The sequence below is a fragment of the Lepisma saccharinum genome, chromosome 4, assembly GCF_977018435.1.
Source record: "Lepisma saccharinum chromosome 4, izLepSacc3.1, whole genome shotgun sequence".
Taxonomy (NCBI): domain Eukaryota; kingdom Metazoa; phylum Arthropoda; class Insecta; order Zygentoma; family Lepismatidae; genus Lepisma; species Lepisma saccharinum.
The window spans coordinates 106822783-106839005 of NC_139232.1; the positions used below are offsets into that span (position 1 = coordinate 106822783).

The window sequence follows — 16223 nt, forward strand, 5'->3', positions numbered from 1 at the left end:
TCTCAAGGAGCAACTCGTCTTTCATGCAATAGCCAACAGACACAGGAAATGTAGGAAAGTCACGTGACTGGTCAGGTGGAATGTTGTTCGTCATAAAATCGCCTTTTCTCAAGCCAGGTCGCAGAACCGACAAGAGTTATAGTCTATGTCCGAAAATGATTCTCCTAAAACCGTTGAACGAAACGCTAAAATAATTCTTGCCTTAATTACAAAGGCTACTATACTATATGTGCCGCGGTAGCTCGGTCGTTAAGGAGTTTGATTACCATGCAAGAGATCTGAGCTCAATCCCCGACTGGAGAATTGGAATTTTGTCCACCTGTTCAAGTGGCTCCGGCGCCCACCCAGCGTCGTATAGAGTGGGTACCTGTAGGAACTTAGGGGGGGGGGGTAAAGGCGGCCAGGGGCGTGGTGCTGATCACATTATCCCCACCTTCGGCCGTAACAAGAAAGTGTGGGACCCTAACTCCGCACCACCTACACGCCTTCATGGCTTGGTGCAAAGCACAAGGTAGCACTTTGCTTTTTCATTTACTATACGTCCCGATTTTGTCGGAACAGAACTTTCTAATTTCTACGTGGACTTTCTTCCAAGTTCCGTAGGGATGTGAATAGGCTCCAGTTTTTCTTGACACAATTCATCCATGTTATATATCGTTATAAAAACCACGGCCGATATACTGTGTGTGTGTGTGTGGGGGGGCTATAATTCAAACATGTGAGGTGATACTTTTCTCACTACTCCATTCTCGGATTATTCGTATCAGAAATAAATCTCAATTCCACACACTGAAAATGTAGCACTTCCTACATCTTAGCACGCAAATATCTAGCAGCAAAGTAATGTGTAGGCACATAGAGGTTCGGATACCACTTTAAACTGTAAGTGCATTCCCGATTAGTCTTACTGTGCATAAAGTGGACTTAAGACACCAAATCAACCAACCAACACAATCCCGTTATTGTCCAGATTATCGAAATAACATAAGCAGGAAGACAATGTGAAATTACCGAACAGAAACAGAACCTAAAACCTACAACGGCTAGATTGGATTAAATAGACGATACAGCACGCGTTCTGAAATGAACAAGAATACGAAAGTTGAAGGACCTCGATACACACACACACACACACACTTTTCCTCCCCTCAATGGTAAGATATCTTTCTTGCAGAGAAGCTTTACGTAGGCCTTTAAGGCCACGACGAGAAAGCAAAACACACGTCTAGTTTGATATGAAAGCTGTGTTCCTCCTTATTTCGTACGTCATTGATAACACGAACACGGGCCTCGTCTGCTAACCCTAGTTTCGTAGAGCAGACGCCTGTTTGCCACCCTTTGGTTCAGTGACCTTCGCTCATAGTTAGCAAGAGTGATTGACTCACCAGATACCTGTTGCCTGTGAGCTTATACAAGAATAGATATTTCGTTAGCGTCTGTAAGTATTGTTTCGTCTCCAGTTGTATCAGTTAACGTTCAAATTGTTTCCTAATGGTTACGTTATTTATAAATTAGTTCTCGAGAGTGAGCTTTCTATCTTTGTATGGGGGGGGGGTATACAGCCTGCATGTATTATTTTTACCTGAAACAAGAAGAAATTCCAAGACAAAAAAAGAGTCGTAGAAGAGTAGTTAACAAAAAAGAAAGAAGAAAACGAAAATATAAATTTTTAAATAAATTATTGTATAGATCGAGTGAATAATATTTTCTCACGGAGTCTCTTCGATGGCGTAATGATAACGTCGTCACCTTATAATCAAGGGATCCCGGGTTCGATGCACGATGGATGCACGTAGTAGTTCGTATGCCATTTTAAACTGAAGGTCCAGTCCAGATTAGTTTATGTGTGCAGAAAAACTAAAGAAGAAATTGTCACAGTGTAAGAAAATTTCATGTTCAACCACATACAAAAGGGAATAATTTATTCCATGTTGGAGTTCACATTTATAGCATCTAACCAACACAATTATGGATCGCAACGTATTTTCTCAGATCCATTTTAATTATACGTTCATGATAAAATAACAGAAGTTGAGAAAGCCAAGCGAAATACGGATGCCTTCTCCAGAATTTCAAATCTCATTACGTAAGGTTCTAGGTTGAAGTCCCAGGCAGGCATGACTTTCTTGTTCTTGCCCTTTTATCTGCTTTATTTCATCATAAATCGTCGTTATGGTTTACCTACAGGGGAAGAAAAATGACAATTGCCAATACAAAGCCAATAACGAACAGAACAACAACTCAATTAGGGAGATGTCAAGAAACAAACAAGACTTGACAGTGTCTCCGTCTCTCGGTTTCTCGAATTGTAAATTGCTCTCCCGTTCTCGGTCTCGGCTAGTTAAATATAGAAATCGAAAAAGTATGTGAAGATACATATATTTCATATATCCCGGTTTTGTAGGAGATTTCGTGAGAGATGAAATAAGTACTCTTCGATCATGTTTATTTTTATTAGTTTTGTTACGTAATTACTTTTCTTCCTAGTCGCGGACGAGTGACCATTCCATGAAATTAATGACGAAATACTCAAACACCTGTGACAAGGACGGTACTCAAATCCGGGAACTTTGTTGACGAGATCGAATGTCGACCTCTTAATGAGCTTGCAGGAGTCTGCTTAACGTTGCTTGTGTCAGGTAATTCGAAATAACTGTCAATATCCCACATTCATTATCATTTGTTTCATAATATATCTTATTGATGTGATTAACCTGAAGTCGAAGAAATAGTTGAAAGGCAATAATGCAAGATTGAATGTCTCTGATGTTACTTCGTGCCGAATAATATGACGTGATATTATGATATGAATGTATTAATAATATAATATGCCTAGTCATTCCATTGATTGATCCCAATTGCGCACACAAAATATGGTATAATGTCCACTCCTAACCAACCTCCGTGGCGGAGTGGTTAGCACAGCGCGCTACGACAGCATGGGTCCCTGGTTCGAATCTCGGCTTGGCCATGGGTGTTCTTTGTGAGTGTCCGTTAATCAATGTCATCATATTATCACTCATTACTCATCTTCATCGTCGCTATTTGCCAAAAGTGAAAGAATAGCGACACTAAATAACAAAAATCCAATAAAATGGAACATCTTCACCGATTTAATTCTATACCGTACCAAATTCCCAGTTTATTACTGCTTCTTGCTTGCTTCATTTTACAGCATCTCAATTGTTTTCCGATTCGAAAAAAAATGGAATGTTGGGCAGTTGATTGTGCATTGTTTCGTTGTTTGGGTTGTTTAATTAACGTCGCATTAATTATTTTTAGATCAATCGTGACAGAGGGAATCGAGAGCACAAAGGAAGGGGAAAAGACAAGTTAGAGACCACGGCTCTCTCTAAAGGTAGCATTCCGTGAATACGACTGAAGTGACTACAGAATATTATGGATAAAATTTGTTTTGCTTTTTCCTTTTATTTCTGTTTCAGTTATTTTACTTCGTTTATCTTCTACCACTCGTATTAATCGTGTTGCTGAGGAAGAATTATAAACTCGTGAAATGGACGATGAGACAAAAAATATATATGCCTCTCCCACGGTTCGAAACTGTGACCGCAAAATATTGTCTTATTTTTAAAATTTACGCCAAATATGGTTTCACTCGTCTCTTTCTCAAGGCGTTCCATTGCCTCTCCGATGGCGTAGTGGTAACGTCTTCGACATGTAATCAAAGGCTTCCGAATTCAATACCAGATAGAGGAACATTTGGTTCGGATCCCACTTTAATCTGTAGGTCCAGTGCATAAAATGGACTTAAATAATTAGCGTGGGGGATGTGGCCTGTGATGAGAACCATCATTTCAGTGAACCTTCTTGACAATGACTAGTATCACTCGAAAAATATTTCCTTACGAGTAGATCTTGTTAAGAAACCAGTTGCTGAAATGTTGTTCTTGAGGCCACGTAGCACCCAGCTGTTGTTTGTTGTTACTGGGGCATGAGTCATGTGACTCATGCTATCAATGCTCAATCCTTCCCGAGAACTCAGATCCACCAGACAAACTTAAGCGAATAATTTGTTATTTGGGTTGCATAAACAACAGGCTTTAAGACGTTACGAAATTCTAGGTCCCGTGGCCCAGGTAATTCTTTCTCCGACTGTACATTCGTGCCTGGCCAGGATTTCAAATTGCAACTTCTGGCTTTGTAGCACCTTACACTCGGCACTCTGCCATGGAAGTTTGCTACATCTTTTCAAACTCCAGGAGGAAAATTTGTGCATTGGTACGTATGGATTCAGATGGAGGCATGGCAGTTGCAGTGAAATGCATGGTGCAACTTTTTTTTTCTTTTGTATCTATGCAGAGACCTTTCTTTGCCTTTAAAATTAATTTGTTGATACAACATTGATACAAACAAGAGGATACAGTAATCTATTTTAATACAGTAATTCAGAGTTGGGGAGAATTTTTATGTGAGCTAATATTCTAATAGTTCTTCCCAAACATACAGTGCTATTTAATAATGCGTTTTAAAAAAATCACATGCTCTACATTTAAAGGCTTGAAGTACGCATGACAACACATCAGTAGCATGACCCGGATATAATTTTTTAAAAAGTTTATTTTTATTTCTTCACGATATTCTTTTGAACCAATATTTGATTCATACATTTCTTTGCTTCCAGCACGCAAATTTTCCCAACAGTTTGCCGCTGAATGTCCCGAGAACTTTTCTCCAGTTGGAGGAATCTCGGAAGGGTGAGATTCCACTGGCTCCCTTTAAATTCCTTGACAGGAGAGAGGGGGAAGGAAACACTGCTTCTCAGGCATGGTGATTCCGTGGCCAGGGTAACCTCCTTCTGGAGAGAGTCCACCAGTCTCACTCTCCACCCCAGAGCCTTTTACATTTCTTTGTCTTCCTGATTTCTGCTGTTTGAACAGAAATTTGTCAAAGGGAAAAATGTTAAACATTGAAGATCACGAATTAAATAAATTAAAATTTAAACCTCAAGTGATTAAAGCCGACCTCCGTGGTGGTGTGCTTAGCACAACTTCCTACGATGCCAGAATTCCCAGGTTAGAATCCAGGCCTGTCCATGGGTGTTCTTTGTGAATATCCCTTCATCAATTTCATCTCATCACCATTCATCCCCAAAAGTGGAAGAAAAGCAAAGTAAAATAACCTAATTCAACTAATTGATTATTTTCTCTCTAGTCTTCAAAAGCAGAGTACTTCTTTCATGAAATTGAATTATTTTTGAAAAGGAAAGGCATCAGAAATAAATTAGATTAATATAGAGCGAACACAAGGGAAAAAACCTTGGATGAAAAGTCCCATGCAGCTTTCCCTTCAGCTCGGCCCATAAGGAAGAATGGTCCACTCTCTCCCCACCCCTCCTCGCGAGAGTATGGTGCACAGGAGTCGTGGGTCTGCGCAGGGTTCTTTGCTTGTGGTTCCACTATAGTGATGATGAACGGTGGATGAATGACAAATGTATAAAGAACGAACATATTGGGACCTCGGCCACTGCAGGAAATTTCAAGCTGGGAGAGGGAATTTGTTACCAATTTAGCATCCATACAGAATTTCGTTCCGAGCCAGGCAGGAGAAATTGAATGAGAGTGGTAGGTGGCTTTACGTTGTACTTCATATTCCTATTGACGATTCAAAAATTTAATATTTGTTAAGGTGTTAGTGGTTTAGTACTCGTGCTAGTGCTGTGTTTACTTAAGTCAAATACAATGGGTATAATTGAAGGTTTGCGTGTAAAACTATTTGGAACGATACCTTTCTGGAGAAATTGCAAATCCCTAATGCAGGTAGGCCAGTGCCATATCTTGATCCACAGGTCTTGAACTTATAAAAATAAGAATGCTCGAGACTCTGTTTACTTGGGTAACTTGAATTTGACACAAATTAATACTGAGGGATTTTATTTCACTAATACATGCCTTTCATATTATATTTTATTGGTTCTCTTTTTTAAAGCTTTGTTATACTTTCTTTTATTATTACTATTAATTCTAAACACAGATTAACTGCAATCACAAGAATTAATTGATAGTGCTTGCAAAAATAAGATAAAATTTTCCACACAATATTCATAAATCTGTTGTGGATTCTGAGGTAAATTTGCAGGGAGACTTCAGGAGTCGGTGGTGGATGAATCACGTGTCAGAGATTACCCACTAGTTATAACTTGCATACGCCACTGCAACAGATGTAGTATTGTTATTGATTATAAGTACTGGAATTTTGTAGAGTGGATTGTTCATCACCATGTTTATTCTATTTGTTTTATACAATAAGAACTTCGACAAATGAAACAAAATGCCAAAACAAGCTGTGAATAATACCTACACCAGCATACATTACGAGGGTCACTATTTATATTTTGAGCCTAACAATGAAAAAACAGGAATTTGGCATTGAAAACTGCTTTATTGTTTTTCGAAGTATTCTCCTTTATGGTCAATACACTTTTGCATTCGTTCGAACCATTTGTCAAAGCAGTTTTTCCAATCTTCTTGAGACACCTCCATAATATGGTTTTTGAACGCATCAACGGCATCTTCCGCCGACGAAAATCGTTGTCCACGCAATTTATTCTTGACATTCGGGAACAAGAAGAAGTCATTGGGTGCCAAATCAGGACTGTACGGCGGATGACCCATCAATTCGATTTTTTGAATGTTCATAAAGTCGGTTGTTAGACGAGATGTGTGACAGCTGGCATTGTCTTGATGAAGAATGATCTGACGGCGTTTGTTTGTTTTCCGTATTTGACCGAAGACCTCTGGCAAACAAATTGTTGTGTACCATTCAGAGTTGACCGTTCTACGTTCCTCTAAAGGCACAGTTGCCACATGACCGGTTTTCCCGAAAAAACAGGCGACCATTTGTTTCGATGTGCTTCGAGCGGGAACAACTTTTGTTGGATTGGGTTCATCTTGAAACACCCATACAGTCGACTGCTGTTTACGTTCCGGCTCATATGCATATATCCATGATTCGTCACCTGTTACAATCTTATATACGTCTTTTGAAGCACCATGATTGTATTTATTAAGCATTTGTTTGCACCAATTGACGCGAGCGTCTTTTTGAGTTTTTGTCAAATTGTGTGGGATCCAACGAGAACATACCTTTCTCACAGCTAAATGATCATGTAATATTTTATATATCCTGGTGGAACTAATGCCTATGGTTGCCTCAATCTCACAGTATGTCACATGACGATCTTGCAGTATTAGGTTTTGCACAGCATCAATGTTTTCTTGAACAACTGATTTTGGACGACCTTCGCGAATCTAGTCGGTGAGCGAATGGCGGCCACGATTAAATTCGTTATACCAGCGTTTCACAGTGGCAAAGGATGGGGCTTCATTGCCAAATGTGGAAGTAAGTTGATCGATGCACTCTTGTCTTGATAATCCACGTCGAAAATCGTAAAAAATCATTGCACGAAAATGTTCACGAGTTAATTCCATTTTATTGTTGTCGTGCAATCTCCAAGGCAACATAAACAACAGAAATGAAGCTATTGACAAAACATTTGAAGTACGTTATGGTCAATAATGCCAGACGATTCCGTGCAAACGTCAAATCGCGCCTAACTTCAATCAGTGTTGCCAAGGCTCAAAATATAAATAGTGGCCCTCGTACATTGTTTTCCTTGGAAAGTATAGGATGCAAGAGAAAATCGAAATGCTCATTGGCAATATGCCAACCAATACTTGTGTATCCCAAAGAGTCAGGCCCGTATCCCCTCGACAAATGAAATATTTAAATGTGAACCTATAAAAAGCTACAAAAATAACATCGATGATTTTTCAATTTGTAAAAATTAAAATTTTGTCCTAGCATACATTAATATGTCCATTTTGTAGAGAGGCAGGCTCCAGAACTGCAGTCTGCAATATTGGGTAATTTTAAGTTTTATCACCATTAATGCAAGGCTACCAGATATCCTGATGTAACGATTTAGTCAGGACAGTCCATTCCTTTTAATCCCTGTCCTGGATCATTTCTAACTGTAGTCGTGATAGGAAAATGTATCTTTTTTGTTAACTCACATTTCGGCATGTTCTTTACTATAATAATAATTGCTAATACGTAGTCATTTAATTTACAAATATATTATTTTCTAAACATAGAATTATCATGACTGCTCAGTGGTGCTAATATAAGATTAAACTAAATTTGAAAACATTGTTAATTTGCGGAACAGAGAACTTTCTCGAATACTTAGGAGAATTGAATGTAAACTAAAAGCACTAACTGTACGCCGTGTAACACCTTTGTAAGCAACTGTGAGGCAGATTTTTTTTTAGGGGGGGGGGTGTATTGGTGTATTCCCTTATTTTGGACAATAATGTTGCAACTTTACAATTGTATGTTTAGCTCTAGCTGCAATCTAGCCATAGCATTATCATCACACCTCATACTCCAACAGCATTTCGCCGACCACTGTGGAGGAGTGGTAGGTGTTCTTTGTGAGTGTATTTCTTCATCAATTTCATCATATAATCCTCATCGTCGTGATTAAGACTAACTTAGCAGAAAATCAACACAAAATAAAATAAAAAATCAATGAACCTCACAATGTTTCTGATCTTCTCTTTGTCCGACATATTGGGATCTATCCCCTCACCCTTAAAAAATTTCTTGGGTATGGGCCTTATAGCAACATATACAAAATAAAGATAAAAGATGAATGTGATACTAATACAGGATGTCTACCAAAATAACAAATCCAAAGTTCTTTCCTTTTTCTTGACCATTTTACAATTTTCTTAACATTTATCGCTCCCTATTTAGGTATAGTTGGAAATTAAGAAAATATATATTTCTAATGCAAAACCCCTACTGCAAGGCCAGTTAAGATGAAAACTGAAGCTGTACTTCAACAAAGTGATTTAGACTTGCTTTAATTATTAGTAGGGCTCGGAAGTTGAGGAAAAATCCTTTTTTTCCCTAGTGTCCGAAGACGAGGCCCAACATAATATATGTTAATTTTGGGTCATTGTAGGCTAGAAAAAGGTGGGTTTTATTTGTCCTCTTTCGGCATTTTTTGGCTTATTGGTTCTTTTTTTTACCTTTTTTAGGTTTTAACAGCTTTTTTTGCAACTTTACCTTCTTTCCAGTAGGTCTTTACTGCCCAGTATCAATTCGAATCATCGCCAGTTCATTACCTCTTAAACATCCTTTCTGTAGTAAAGAAATAAATATATTTGAACCATCCCTGAAATGAGACGAAAACTTTTTTGGACGACTGAAGCAGGTACGGTACAAGGTCCTTTAACCGTAACTTGTCTGTAAGGTAGCACTGTAACTGGCAACTTTCTCTTGTTTTGAAGCTTTCAGCACGTTGTATAGGCCTACGACCAGACAGCACGTGCCTGCAAATATCTCAAGTCAGATAAGGAGGTGCCGCGCATATGCATTAAATATGTATTTAAAACTGGTTATTAATTACTTTGGATCACATTTATACGTCCTTTTTTCCGTTTTTAGCACCTTTTTTTATATATATTTAGCTCCTTTTTTTATATATATTTAGCTCCTTTTATAGGTCTCTTTTTGGCAATTTATAGGCCTTCAACATCCGAGCCCTAATTATTAGTAATGCATGTAAAATTTAATCCTTCAGACTTCTTCCTGGAAGAGGAATGGCCACATTACTTAAACATTTTTACAAAATTTCATGCATACAAGAATTTAATTCTTAAGAAACAGATGAACAAATCTTAACCACAACTCAATGCAATTTTAGATTTCCAAATATTCAATTTTATCAAAATCCAGTACAACAATGTAAATTCATTATACTGTACAAAATAGCAAACATTCTTGACCACAAGCATAATTTCTTGACTTATTTGACCTACCTCTTGATTTCTTGACTGGTAGACACCCTGTAATAGAAGGATGAAATGGCCGAATCCATCTCCAGATAGGCAGAGGGGTGGGAATCACTCTGATTTTCCTGAAATTTTGGTATGTGAAATGTGAGACAATCTGAGAAACAAGTATTTTTTTATTTTTTTTCTATTTTAATTTTCACTCGAGATATAGCTGTTCAAAGTTGACCATGCAGCAGCCATTTTGTATGTCAATTTTTTAAAATTGCAATATCTTCTCAACAAGTAGAGATAAATGGATGAATCTTTTTTTGTTTTGAAGTATTTGGGTTTCTACATATTATAAACAAATAATATCTCCAAAACTAACATTGGAACAGCAATTAAAAAATGAACAAAGTTTTTTGAAAAATTGTTTATCTCAAAAACACCAATCTCAAAAATTCTAAAAATATTACAGGAGTTGTATAGCTAAAGGTGCTACATATCCTGAAAAAGGGAGCATGCCATTTTGCTTCTCGAATTTTTAATTAATATTTTTAAGTCCATTTTCGGACAAATTTGGAACAGTGGAAATGTTACATTAATACACTTATAAATTGATTTATGCAATATATATTATGCATCCATGCTATAAGACACTGCTTAATTAATTAAAAGTAAACAGTTCTAATATAACAAAGACAGTACCCCTCCTAGTCCATTATAAGCACTGAACAGTTGCTGAATAGATTTAGTGTCAGCATCTAGTATGGAATGAACTCTTGCTGATGCAGCACCCGGGACAGGGTACAACTCAAGTTACATTGGTCATATGATAATAATGCAAATATTTTTGTGTTCCTTACATGTCAGCGATCATTTTCATGTGCATGTCAACACTGTCATGTACTTTTTCGAGGGGGCGAAATCCCATTTTTTTTTAAAAAAAAAAGTATTTTCAGGGGATTTCCCCCCTTTCCCCCTCCCCTCCATATATACGCCGAATTTGCATAAATTTCATATAGTCTGAATCTCTGGTTCATTCCGCGTACAACGGTATATCACTCATCTCTCTAGGGCAATTAGTCTCCGATCTACACTCATTTAATTGAAACTCTGCATTTTGCTCAAAATCGGCTCGGGACCGTGAGGCTTACTTGTGAAAATGGCCTTGGGACTCGAAAGGTTAAATAGCTGTAAGTTGGTAACGAAATGTCTGAGATGAATACGACTTTAACACAAGAGAGCATGGTCCTTTGGCATGTTTTTGCGGTTGAAAGAAATACACCACGAATCTGAAGAAACGCAAGAAGGGGGGGGGGGGTCATGTAGGGTGGAGGAAAAAATGAACAAAAGCATATTTTTGTCCCAAAATTTCTCTCAATTCCTGGTTTACAACAACTTTCTCTGAACTTTTTGTCTCAACGTACACAGATATGTCGGAGGAGGCTAATTTTTTTTGGTTGCAATGTCTAGGGTGACAGAGAAATGAAATTTTATGACGTCAGCAGGAAATCCTACTTTTTGCACATTTCCACCGCAGTTTGCAATGCTGCGAGCATCAAATTTCATTCAGAGTCAAAGGGTGTGTCACTACCATCTTCAGTTGCAACAGTAGTAGGTGGCTCATATTCTTTATTATGTAATCTATTGTAGCATTTGGAGCACACGTGATAGTTTGGATTCAATCCGTCATTAGGAAACCTCTCAGAAAACACATCACTTAGATCGCCAACCACAATAAAGTCTGGTCTCTTGCTTGTTTTGTAACACACTTCCTTGTGCACATGATCATAATCTGCACATTTAATTTTGTTCTGTTCCCATTGTGAAACCATTTTTTCCTCTCAGCAGATTTCTTACAAAAACCTATGAATTGGGATCCTATTTAATCACCTACAATGAGCAATCCTTGCACAAAAGCTTTCAGGTACTGCTGGACAACAAATTTATTTTCTTTGTTTACCTGTTGACAACCGAACTGTGAATTCCATGTGTTCTCCCTTTTATATGCTAGGCCCAAACATCCAGAATTATCTGAAAAATTCAAGAAGGTTCTGTTACAATCTGGAAAGTTGCAGAATGTTCTGTTACATTCTGGAATTATCTGGAAGGTTCCAGAAAGTCTAGAAGGTTCTGTTACATTCTGGAATTATCTGGAAGGTTCCAGACAGTTCTAGAACAGGTGTTTCTAACTGGCGGCCCGCGGGCCGCATGCGGCCCCCGTTGCCTTTTTCTGCGGCCCGCGAAGCCAGTTTGCAAAATACATTAATTTTATGTATTTTTATTAAAATACGTTCTTTTTTTACTAAATGAACGGATGCTCTATGAAAGAAGACAATATCACAGGTAGAATTTATTTTGCAGTCAATAATGATAATCAGAAGAATCTAAAGTGACGTAACTTTCTCTTCACACCAAGCACTCCATCCCTTCGCTATGTGGAATGAACTCTGCCGCTTCCGTGAAGGCTTCCTTCTTTGTGTTTAGAAACAAGCTGCAGAGATGCGCTGTAGAGATCTGTTTTACTACGCACAAAGTACAAAGAGATTTCCAGTGTTCCAACTCGGATTGTACTGTGACTGATTGTTAAAGTTTGTGCAAATATCGAAATGAGCCATATCTCCAAAAAAACGTAAGATTGAAAATTAAAATAGCTTCTCTCCAACTTGAATTGCGTGATTTGCAAGGCGATGTGTTCCTTCAAACTAGGCAAGAAACGGTTGCAGAGTTTTTCGAATACCTTTCAAAAGAACGCTTTCCAAACCTTCGTAGTTTTGGGCAAAGAATGACATCGACGTTTGGCAGCACATACGCGTGTGAAAGTATTTTTTCTTCAATGAAGTTCATCAAGAACCGCTACAGAAGCAGACTGGCAGATTCTTCACTGCTTCACCTTCTGAGACTTTCAAATACAGAAATGCAAATACAACTTTAATAAAAGAAGCAGATCGGGCTCAATTTTCACATTGAGCACTTACTATGAAGAATTCTTATTTGTATGGTGTGTCTTTAATTTCTTTCAATTCATCAATAAGTATTGGGTTTTTGTGAAGTAAATGGTAATTATACAATTTTGATTTGAAATTCCATTGTTTTATTGCCTCATTTTAGAAATTTAGGTCATTCGAAAGTTTTACATTTTCAGTTCAGTACTTACAATTATTGTAATTTTTAATCCCCCTCCCAAAAAAAATGCGGCCCGCCTATCAACTGCTGGATATAATTTTGGCCCTCGGACCTTTCGAAGTTGGAAACCACTGTTCTAGAAGATTCTGTTACATTCTGGAATTATCTGGAAGGTTCCAGACAGTTCTAGAATGTTCCGTTACATTCTGGAAGGTTCCAAATTGTTCCAACACATTTCCATGGTTCCAAATATGTCCAACACATTTCCATAATTCCAAATATGTCCGCAAATGGATTAAAAAAAAAAATCATTAAAAATTCAAGGAGCAAAATGGCGTGCTCCCCTTTTCAGGATATGTAGTACCCTTAGATATACAACTCCTGTAATATTTTTAGAATTTTTGAGATTGGTGTTTTTGAGATAAACAATTTCTCAAAAAAAACTTTATTTTTCATTGGTGTTCCAATGTTGGTTTTGAAATTATTTGTTTATATGTAGGGTAAATGTCTGTTATATCGGAGAAACATTAAAATCGGATATTTTGTGTTTCGGATGGTTCGTACTTGCAAATTGTGTATTGTGGAACATAATTGAAGGTGCCATTATGCTTTTTACATGAAAATAACTTTGATTTTTCACATTACGAGTAACTCTTTTGGTTCCTTTCTTCCATTGCGGAACATACAATATGAAGTGCACAGCTGTGGATCATCCTGCGTTGTGCTTGTATCTTGTCGATTTGGAATGGGTATATAGTATTTCCAACCTTCTTAACCGAAAAATACCTACTTTCGTGTTCATTATGTCATGACAAACCATTGACGGAAAGCCTCAAAAACCATTCACGATATCCCCACAAGCCATTGACAGATAGCCCCAAAAACCATTCACGATAGCCCCAAGAACCATTCACGATAGCCCCACGAACCATTGACGGATAGCCCCAAAAACCTTCACGATAGCACCAAAAAACATCCACGATAGCCCCACAGACCATTTCCGGCAAAATTAGGTTAGGTAAGCATAGTAAAAAAAATCCCTTAAAAAAGGCACGTTTGGAAACACTGGAGAGACCGCATGACTTTCGACGCTCTCGCCATCTACAGGTACATAATGGAAACAACGGCATAATGTTGTCGCATTGCCCAAAATGCAAGTTTATTATATCAGAAGTGCTTATTTCTTGTTGTGCAGCATTCTACAGTGAGAAAATACCTCCACGAACTTTCAAAATGCTACAGAAACTCATTTCCGTAAGTAGTTTCTTCTGTAAAAATGAAGACATGTGTCTCGATATAACAAGACATTTACCATATGTAGAAACACAAATACTTCAAAACAAAAAAAGATTCATCCATTTATCTTATCTCTATTTGATGAGAAGATATTGCAATTTTGAAAAATTGACATACAAAACATTTGCCGCACGGTCAACTTTGAACAGCTATATCTCAAGTGAAAATTAAAATAGAAAAAAAATATGTATTTCTAAGACTCTCTCACAGTTTCACATATTAAAATTTCAGGAAAATCAGAGGCAATGATTTCCCCATTTTCACTGCCCTTATTGATCGTTATTAACAGAAAACAAGAATTAAAAACAATCTACAACATAATAAACCAATAAAAACATTTAAAATATTTTCTAATCTATTTACATTATATGTGTACACTACACACATACATGAAGCACATTTTGGGATGTGGCTCCTCCCTCAAAAAATCTTGGTTACGGGCCTGCTGGGCATGCCCTACTTTCTTGTGTGTAGAGATTTGTTAACACTACCGTGGCCTTTGCTACAGATTTCTTCACACTCCTTGTACAGTGGGATCCACTAGTATTGCTCAGCAAATTGTCCATGACTATTTTCATTAGAAGTATTACCAGGTAACATATCCACCATTTGCAATATCTTTTCTTTCATCCTACATATTCTTGAGAAAGGAAATGTTAATGATGTGGTATAGAGGTATCTTTTGTGGCCATTTTATTTCATGTCTAAAGCTGATTAAACATAGTGATGGCCCATTTACCGAGTGATACAACCACTTTACATTGTATGCAGATTCAATATTAAGGGGTGTTCAATAAAAATCCGCACATGGTTCAGTGAGAAATATATTTGAACAAGACATACAGAAAAAGGTAAGAAGGTGCGACATATAGGAAGGCACAGCACAGAGAATATTGTGGCATCACGAACGGCTTTCAATAACTCAGTCACGACGCACCTTGTCGATACGTCTGGTGAATCTTGCAAGGTTTCGTACAACAGACAGATCAATGTTCCGGAGAAAGTACCAGATCCGTCGAATAAGCTGATCTGTGTTTGTTGCGTGCCATTGCTTAGCATAAACAGCAGCCTTCAAAATTGCCCAGAAATTTTCGATAGGTCGAAGTTCCGGAACATTAGCGGGGTTATCTTCTTTCGGTACAAATTCAATATTTTCCTGCTGGAGATGTGCACAAATGACCTTGGCATAAGGCGATGATGCTAGATCAGGCAACAACACATAGGCCTCTGGCTCATAGTCGTCATGTATGTAAGGTATCAGTCTCTTCTTAACACACTCGTCCAGGTACGTCTGGGCGTTGATAGAGAATCCAGATTTCCGCACCAACGGTTGGCTGAGACCTTTTGGACCCATGGCAATCCACACCAGCACTTTCTCTTCAAATTTCTTCTCAGTGGCAAATTTAACACTAGCTGGAGCTTGAGAAGGGTCCGAAGTGTAATATCCATCATTTCCATTGATGGAGGAATGGGTTAATGTCAGATAGGTTTCATCATCCAAGATGAAAGCACGACCACTAAATTTCCGCAACAGGCGGCCATACTTGGTTTGAGCCATGCTTATTTGTTGTTCTGTGCGCTTGGGGATGGTTTGTTTCTTCCTGTATTGTATGCCCGTCTTCTTATGCACTACATAGTGGACCATGGATGCAGAAGACTTGAATTTTCGCACCACCATACGCATTGAAACACCATCATTGTTCTGAAGTGTCTTCTTCAGCTGCTGCACCTCCCTGTTCGGGAAAATACGTGCTTGTCGTCCTGATCCCGACTGCCATTTCCACTCAATCCCACTCTCACATCTTTTAATGATGTCGTAGATAGTTCTTCGCGGCACTCCCTCGGCTACAAAATGCCTTACTGTATACATTTTCCCCTTACTCTCATCTGTCACGTAGAACTTGTACACATGTTCCCGCAACACGTCTTCCTTCGAGGACATCCCCACCGTCAAACAGGGTCACGATAACACCACTCGTTTCTGTGCCTGTTGGT

At 38.1% G+C, this 16223-nt stretch overlaps 1 protein-coding gene across 1 annotated transcript in view; it reads right to left on the minus strand.

The window, feature by feature from the left end:
- The window catches only part of LOC145986712 (selenoprotein N-like), a 202514-nt gene that overhangs the window by 169903 nt on the left and 16388 nt on the right, over window positions 1-16223 (minus strand). The gene's annotated exons all lie outside the window — the stretch shown is intronic.